Source organism: Geotrypetes seraphini, chromosome 1 (assembly GCF_902459505.1).
Source record: "Geotrypetes seraphini chromosome 1, aGeoSer1.1, whole genome shotgun sequence".
NCBI classification, from domain to species: Eukaryota; Metazoa; Chordata; class Amphibia; order Gymnophiona; family Dermophiidae; genus Geotrypetes; species Geotrypetes seraphini.
In genome coordinates this window covers 38,924,188-38,932,412 of record NC_047084.1, presented here as the reverse complement: position 1 = coordinate 38,932,412, position 8,225 = coordinate 38,924,188, and the positions used below count along the sequence as shown (strand labels likewise).

Sequence of the window (8,225 nt, the reverse complement as noted above, 5' to 3'; positions counted from 1 at the left end):
TAGCAACTCTGTTTCTATAACTATTAAAACAAATCATCTGTAGGATACTGAGTCCCCATTTGTAGCTTCCCTAGTCTGAGTCTATAACAATGTGTTCAAACAAGTAGTATATTCTCCCTTATATAAGGATTTGTATCCAGAGTCCCACAGTTTGATTCAGGTACTGTACTCGTATTGAGATACAACAAACCCAGCTTTCTTGGGGGTCGCTTTTTCTGCAGCACCTCTAGCCAGTGTTGTTCTCCGGACCATATATCACCTAACACCAGGCGCTGCTACTCCTACTTTTTCCACAGCTCGTACTTCTTGTTGCTGCATCTGCTGTTGCTTCCGCATGAAATGAAACAGCTGCTTTCGCTGTAACAGTTTTAAATTGTGCTTCTGAAAAGGCCCAGGATAAAATCTCAGAATTAGCTTCCTAGCTCTAAAGTAGCTACGCCTTTTTGCATGTATATAAAGTATGTAAAGAACCCCAACTTACTTTCTTTTTGTTTACGTTGTGATTGGTTCCTGCTCCGCCTTGAAGTCTGACGTCAGTCTCTGAGGCTGACCTGTGCCGCCGATCTGAGGGGTATGGAGAGGGGCGGATCTGGCGCAGTGTGTCTGCTTCGCTGTTGTCGAGGAGTGGGTGGTAGCGGCCGCTTCCTCTCTGTCCCGGGACGCTGCGCCTCCTAGCTAGGCGGAAAGACGGTGCTCGGGGCGACGTATCCTCTCTGTGGCCGTCACTTCTCTCTCGAGCGCTCTCTTTACATCTCAGACGGACGACGGTGTTGCCGCTGCGCTCGCTGTCTAGCCTTCCTTCTCCTGATGTGACGGACGGGCAGAAACCAGAAGAGGATACGGTCGGCCGAGCAAAGACCTGTGAGTTGCTCCGCGTGCCCACTGCATTTCTGGGCGCGGCAGATCGCCTAGCGGGGGACGGAAGGCGGGTGCGTCACCCGTGGGGGGCCCCTGGAGCCGCGTCTCGAGGCTTTAGGTAGGAGGAAGAGCGCAGCCGCGAGCCTGGAAGGTGCTGTGCCGCGAGCCAATGGACCTGTTCGCTTGGGCTTTGTAGCTGTTGTTGCCGCCACTGCTCGAGCGCACGGCTGAACATTTTGCACTCGAGCTCGCTCTCTTCAGCTTGCCTGTGGATTTAATGTGCTTACAGTTGCACTCTCCCTCGACTTTGGAGCTTCCTCTTCTACTCTTGTATATTCGTATATGTTTAAAATTTCTTTCACGTCCAGGGAACGACTTCAAGGCTGAGCAAGACAAATTATGGTGCACGTAACTTTTTAAACTGTTGCTATTGGAAAAGGTCGGTACTGTGGACAAACGAGGATTATCAGGCCACGGGGGAGGGCTAAACCTTTGGAAACGTGAAATCTCTGAGGGAAGGGAGAAAACCTTGGATGTCCTTTGCGATAGTATTGAAGAAAACTTGGATTTAATTGCTCTCGGGGGAAGAAAAGTAGACTTACGGAAACAGCTTTCTTGCATACCGGAAATACATAAGGTAAAAAATAATAGCTCACAGCGTTTGTTACTGAGCATTGGCTGGGGGGGGGGGATACTTTGAAGTCATTTACTAGTCTTTAATTCTTTATTATAGCTAATTTATTTCTTCACGGGTTCTCACTTCTAGTTTCTTTGGAAAGTGCAAGTGAAGTTTGTCTGAACTACAGGTTTTTGTACTCTTTAGACGGAGTAGTTCTTTGTTCATTTGGAGCGATCCTGTAGTGAAACTATTCCGAGTAGACTTGAATACTTTGTTCTCTTTTGTATCTTTCTTTCTCTAGTTTCTTACTTTTTCTTACTTTTTTTTTTAACTTCTTTGACAACAAAGTAATATAAAGTTGTGTAGCTTTAGAATAATCTTATTTTAAGATTTTTGTCCTCCCCCCTTACTTTTTTGTGCCTATTCAAAGGGTGGGTTTTTTTTCTTCAATATTTTTCCCCATTGGTAATTTGATGCACTTAATTAAAAAAACTGCTCAGTGTCTTTGAACTAGCCTTCTTATGTAACTTTTTGTAACTTATTCGTGTTTCTTGAATAGATATTTCTGGTTTTCCATTATTTACTGTGACCGTATGTGAGTGGTGTCAAAGCTATTTTGTTTTCTTTTGGAGCTAAAGTTAATAGGCGATAGTAGAATGATTTTTGTTACAAAATCGTGATAGTTGGGTATTTTAAGGCTAAATCATATCAAATAGCCCCAAATTCAGATCTTCTAAGATGTATTGTATCTGATAAATTGTTTTGAAACTGCTTTGTTCACCTTATTTTAGGTTATTGATTTGGGCATTTTAATTTGTGAAATGGTTCAATACTAGCATGTATTTGAGTTTTGTCTAGACTTGCAATACACAAGTTTCAGCAGTTTGTGATCTCCCATTTTTATGTGCTTTTTGCATAATTGTGATGCGACTTTCTGTGCATAGGCAATGGTGTAATACTAAAATAATTTGTTGGTAATATTTATCTTTTTGCTTGATCTCTTTAATAGCATCTTAAATTTTACCTGATGTTATATAGAAATCAAGTGTAGAAAGTCAGATCCTCCTTTTTGTAAGATATGATGTCAACCTCTAGGACTAGGGATGACTGCTAAGTTGGATTAGCTGCTACCTGACAAGAAAGGAAAAAACAGGCCCTATGTGGGCATAGATGAACCTGTGTGTATGTAAACTCACAGTAATATAGCTGCCTAAATAAACATTATCATGGAACTCCTTTCAGGCCTTGCATAAAGCACACTCAAGTGCATACATTTATAATAATAATAATAACAGTTTATATCCCGCAATACCGTTAAGTCTATTTATGGCTGTTAATCCACTTATTACTTGCTTTTTAAGTTAGTCAAACCAAATGTAAAAGCTTAATGTGGTTGAAAATTTCAGTGCAAGCATATCTTATCTATTGCATGTTTCATATTATTGATTCGGATACCCTCCAAAAATATTCTGTTAGGTGACCAAGAAATTCCTAGCCTAACTGGGGTTGGTATTAAATTTAAATTACTGCAGTTTGATCTGCTGCCAGCCTTGCTTAAGAGGTGTGAGCAGCCAAAAAGGATAAAAACTCTCACCTTCTGCAACTTAAGTTGTAGATCATCTACTTGTAAAAGAGGATGCTTGAAAGCTACTGCTGATCTGCAACCACTAATAGTTCCTCTGCTGGTTAGAAGCAATAGCCACTTGAGATCTGTATGACTTGGATGTCAGTCTCAGGGTGGATTTGATTTACCCTATATACTCAAATATAAACAGAGGTAACCTTCCCCACCCCCCAAAAAAGGAGGAAAATAGGTTGACTCAAATATAAACCAAACTCGCGGCAGTCTTGTGAGGTTACTGTGAGATCTCAACGTCAGCCATGTTGAGTAGTGAGATTTCACGGGGCAAGTGCAAAGGAGGATTGCTCTTGCCCTGGCTCACCACTGGACCAACAAGGCTTGAGATTGGCCTGCATTGGGTCTGAGAAGGGGAGGATTTGTATATAAACCAAGACCCCCATTTTTTTTGCCCAAAAATCTAGTTTTATATTCAAGTACATGCAGAATGAAATTGATCTTAATGTTTAACAATTTTTATTGATGGTATTGCAAAAATACAACAAAAAAATTATAACAAGAGAAGAACCGCCCATTGCTGTACCCACAGTATGCAGTCTTTTATATATGGGCATGCAGAAGGAGAATCTGCCAATAGGGGTGGACTGCAGCAAAAAAAAAAAAAATCCCCTATGGTTCTGATACTGCTCATATTAGGAGAAAATGAACTGAGAGAAGGTGGCAGGTGGGAGAAAGGAAAGTCAGAGAAAGGGACTAGCAAGGAAATAAAGGAACAAAGTTGGAGGGATAAGAGCAGAAAAATGGGGGGAGTGAAATTAACTGATGAGGGTTGGATGGAGTACAGTAAGGAAACACTTGGTAGATGTGAGAAAAATGGTAGAACACAAGCACTGTACTGAAATTTGAGAGCCATGAAGAGCCGAATGAGATATGTGTCCCTCCTCCCCAGTACAAAAGTAAAGGTAGAGTGGCATCATATAGCTCAGACTTGCTGGAAGAGCTGTGGGAAGTTGGACTAAAGAAACAAACTGTGGTATCAATGTGTAACTCAATTAAAGGTGTACAGTATGACTAGTAGCGAATTTAACCGTTTTCGCTGACCTTTCTGGCTGGGATGAGGGATCCCTCTCCAAAATCACTCTCCAAAATCACAAGCTGAATCTGGATCTTTTCTTGATTCATATTGGATGGCCACCCAGTTGACCTATGAATAGAGAATGACATGGGGACAAATTTGTCCCCGTCTATGCAGGAACTCAATTTCCCCATCCCCAGGAGTTTTGTTGCTGTCTCTGCCCCATTCCTGTAAGCTCTGCCTTAACCGCACAAGCCTCCAACACTTATGATTTTAAAGTGTTTGAGGCTTGTGCAAATGAGGATGTAGTTTGCAGGAATGGTCAGGGACAGAAAGAACTCACCGCGATGGTATGGGAAAATTGAGTTCCCGCGGGGACGGGGAAAAATTTGTCCCCGTGTCATTTTCTACCTACGAGTATATAAGGCCAGGGTCATGCAAAATTATCACCCTTGGTAACAGGCTTCTGGCGGATTGGCTGCCTCTGGAAGTTTAATTCGCTACTAGTTGGGAATTTCGTTCTGACAGTGGCCCATTTTTATATTAGTCTGTGTGGAATTTGCAAACAAAATACAGCAATGGTTAATCATCCTATGTTTGAAAACCACTGGACTTGAATTTAATTTTTCATTCTGGCTCCTAAAAATAAATCTTGCTGGCTCCTGGGAAATTTTCAAATATTTCAAGCCATGTTGATACATGCAAGCAAAATACATAAATGTTGAAATTAAGAGCCCTTTTGTGGTGAGAAGGATAAATAGGTGAATCCCTTTATAAAGCATGGTAACTTCTGAAGCTGCAATGTTAATGAGAGAGAGAGAGGTGTCTCAAAAACATTATAAATTATTACTAGATCCTTTCAGACAGTTTTGCTTGTGAGTACCTTAATAATCTGTCAGGAAGACACAACTTTTCAGTGTAGTCTTGTTTATTAATAAAGTTACCATGGTAGGTGTAACTGTTGAAACCATAATTCATGGCTGTTTATGTTTGTGGCTGTGCCACAGAACACTATTAATCTTTTTAGCCAGGTTTAATATTAACAGAGATCTCTTTTGTTGGCAGCTTGCACAGCTTTTAGTATAGATGTGATGGATTGTGAACAAATAAGTGATGTCCATCCTTTCTGAGACACTTCTACTAAACCACAGTAAGATTTGCACTTACCACGTGGTTTAATACTAAAATTTCCATGTGGTAAATGGCAAGGTGTGTGCTTTTGAGTCTGCTGTGTATGTTCCATATAATGCTGCTCAGTAAAAACTGCTGATGTTTCATTGCAATAGTAATCCTACTCAGTACAAGAGGAACCGCATGCTCAGATGTTTGGTGCATGTGCTTAGCTGAGGAGCCAATGGGGCAAAGTTACCACCTGCAGGATTATGACTGAATGCTTCTAAATCAGATAATATATCACAGAAGGAGTCTTCATAGACTTAACAACTTTAGACTTCTTAGGCTAACAGACCTCGGTGGTACCACCTGTATGCCGCTAAACTTTTAGATCATACAGAATATCGGCACCCATAGTCGTCATTGGCCTCTAAGGTAAATCTTTTAAATAGGTATAAATACTCATCTTCATCTACGTAGGTGGGAGTAAGCACTCCGACATAGATCTACGTTTCGCCCCAAACGGGCTGTATCAAGGAAATCTATAACGTGGGGAGAATGAACTGTTGGATTTTAGAGGGATTTCCTTGATACAGCCCGTTTGGGGCAAAACATAGATCTATGTTGGAGTGCCTACCCCCACCTGCGTAGATGAAGATGAGTATTTATACCTATTTATACTATTATACCTATTTAAAGTATTAAAAATATTTTAAAAGATTTACCTTAGAGGCCAATGATGACTATGGGTGCCAATATTCTGTATGATCTAAAAGTTTAGCAGCATACAGGTGGTACCACTGAGGTCTGTTAACCTAAGAAGTCTAAAATTGTTAAGTCTATGAAGACTCCTTCTGTGATATATTATCTGATTTAGTAAAGGGGAGTTCTGAAACTAACTGAGCTAGTTGTTTGATTTGTGAATGCTTCTAAGTTAGAATCCCCCTAAATGGAACGATACTGCAGTGACGAGGAGCCTTGGTTGACCAGGGTTAGCTGGCTGGCCCCAACGGGCTGGCAAGCAGATCCGCATGCCTCTGGACAGAAGGGGGCTGCCTCTCTCCTGTAGCGCACCACATGTATGTGAGGAACCCTGAGCTAAATCATTTGTATATGATCTAACGAGGCACCGGTACTAACTGTGCAGCTAGCTGGGATGGTGCAGATGGTTCCTGCCCCAACAGCAAGCCTGAAATTCTCCCCTTCCTCCTCCGCCCCAAGCAGTGATGCAAAAAAGCACCTACTGTTCTGCAGAGGCTTCAAAATAGCTTGCTCCACAATTTATCTTAAATCTTGCTGTTATTTATTCTGGACCCTGATAAGTATTTTTGAGAATTAATCATATGAATGCTGAAAACTCTAGTGCTTACCTGAATGCAGAATATTTATCTATTTTTGAAAGCCTGTTGAATGCATATTGCATCCACACTGAGATATATACACAGTTAAAACTTTCATACCTTGGAGTTGGGCTCGTTTGTCACAATTATGAAGCAATGATTGGAAGATAAACTCTTTCCCTAAGAGGGGGTTACCTCTCCCTCTTCAGAGTTTTATATCTCTGAGCTTAACTTTTTGTAAAACGAGTCCTCCTCTGGGGTTGTGTTACTGTTACAGAGTCAGTCTGTTTTGTTTATAGCATAGTGCTTTTTCTGACTCTGTTACATTGTTCCTGCTTATAGTGGAAACACGTTATTTATTCTAATGCATTTCTTTACCCATCTTTTCTGACTATTGAGATGTTTTATTTGCATTGTTAATGAGTGTCATATTTCTGTTGCATTGTTTTAATATGGTACTGTCGCTAAATCATTACCTAATTGTTCTAATTATACATTATATTAATATTTGCTTATTTTACTATAGTTTGGTTACAGGTTAAAGCAACAGTCCATATATAATACCTATGCCCATTTGGTTTCTGGTATTTGGTGAAATTGATAAAAATGGTGTTAGTTAATATGTGGTGGAGCGGGCAAGAAATATTGAAACCTTTTCTCCGTTTCTTCTCGCTTATCTTGACTTACTAAAGGGGATCTTCTAAGTTGTGGAAAAGTGCACACTTTTGTGGTCTTTCCAACGCATTAAGGCCATTTTAATTACAGCCCTAAAATGATTGATTATGTTCTTTCCCTAAAATTAGGCACCTAACTGAATTAGCAAATTGGTTTCAATCATGAGCTTTAACAAGCTCATAATTGAAAAAAATAAAATCTAATTGGCATAGAGACACCTATCTTTTGTAGAATTATGCCTATTGCATGGCGCCTAACACCAAAGTAGGTGTGTTTAGGTGTGGAGAACGACTATTACAGGTGTCTAACTTTTTAAGTTAAGTACTATTAAGTGTAATTCTGTAACTGGCGCCTAAGTGTGATTGGCAATTACAAAATCTGGCCCTTAATGCTCACATAGGAATGCCCATTCTCTTCTCTACCCTGAACACACTCCATTAAAAAAAAGGTTAAAATATTTTTTAGTGTAATTACATTTTGTGGTTACTACATAATGCAGCTTAGTAAAAGAGCCCTTAAGGTTGCATCTGGGTCAGCTAGTGTAGGGATCCAGTGAGTATTGCTCTCTGTTTAGAGAAGAAGTTTGCACCTGTGAAAGGGCAGATAGAGACTAGGGCTAAATAGTCATGGTTTAGCTGAGATAATAGTGGAGGAGGAGCAGTTCCCATGGTTTTCTATAAGACTGTCTTTTCCACCCAAAAGATGATATACATGAGAATGAAGTGTAAGTTACTAGTAATTCTATGAAGTCAACTATACAGCCTTATCGTATATACATATATAGCACCTGAACACAGATCCCTATAGCATGGGGGTGTGTGTGTGTGTGTGTGTGTTTATATATATATATATATATATATATATTATCACCTGAACACACATATACATATGTTACAGGGATCTGTGTTCAGGTGCTGTGTATGTGTATATATATATATATATATATCTATCACCTGAACACATATA

General features: G+C 40.1%; 1 protein-coding gene across 4 annotated transcripts in view; it reads left to right on the top strand.

Moving 5' to 3' along the window:
* Positions 1 to 280: 280 nt before the first annotated feature.
* Positions 281 to 8,225, top strand: part of ERBIN (erbb2 interacting protein) — a 516,286-nt gene continuing 508,341 nt past the window's right edge. For 2 of the 4 annotated variants that reach the window (XM_033930056.1, XM_033930065.1), the window contains exon 1: positions 489 to 1,495. The gene's annotated coding sequence lies outside the window, so the exon portion shown is untranslated. Of the gene's footprint in view, positions 459 to 487; positions 1,496 to 8,225 lie in introns of those variants that run through there. The other 2 variants (XM_033930041.1, XM_033930031.1) reach the window with 2 other exon arrangements.